The following is a 510-nucleotide window of genomic DNA, read 5'->3' on the forward strand; positions in this document are numbered from 1 at the left end:
ACAAATTGTTTAAACTTGAAAATACTCACTTCTTATAGGGTCTGTCGCGATGGCTTTAAGTATTTCTCCATAAATAACGGAGGGGCCTTCAACCACGAAGGGACTCGAACCCTCAATCTTCTGATCCGAAGTCAGACGCCTTGTCCATTACGCCACGCGGTCCCGTTTCCCTTGCTCACATCGTACAACACTTGGTGATCTGGTCTTGTCAAAGCACTAAGAGTGGCGAGCTTGGGAATCAAACTCAAGATCTTGTAGCTTTTAGCGCCGTGCTAACAGTCACTGGATATCCTGTCATGTGTAAAGTCCTTGTAACTTGGCATAAGAGGGGCAGAATTTGTTTAAATCGGAAAGCTCTCGCTTGTGAGCAGGACAATGCAAACGCCATTCAGCAGCACTGTTCTCCTAATCTGGAATTTGTAATCATAAACTGTAAACCGCTTTACTCCCCCCGTGAGTTTGCTTCATTCGTTCTGGTTGGTGCTTACATTCTGCCGCACGCCAACGTGC

The 510-nt window shown here is 46.3% G+C and overlaps 1 non-coding gene across 1 annotated transcript; it reads right to left on the minus strand.

Moving 5' to 3' along the window:
- Positions 1-89: 89 nt before the first annotated feature.
- On the minus strand, positions 90-162 carry trnar-ucg. Its single transcript has one exon. It is a non-coding gene; the product is annotated as a tRNA-Arg (tRNA).
- Positions 163-510: the final 348 nt, after the last annotated feature.

Source organism: Micropterus dolomieu, unplaced genomic scaffold (assembly GCF_021292245.1).
Source record: "Micropterus dolomieu isolate WLL.071019.BEF.003 ecotype Adirondacks unplaced genomic scaffold, ASM2129224v1 contig_7371, whole genome shotgun sequence".
NCBI lineage: Eukaryota > Metazoa > Chordata > Actinopteri > Centrarchiformes > Centrarchidae > Micropterus > Micropterus dolomieu.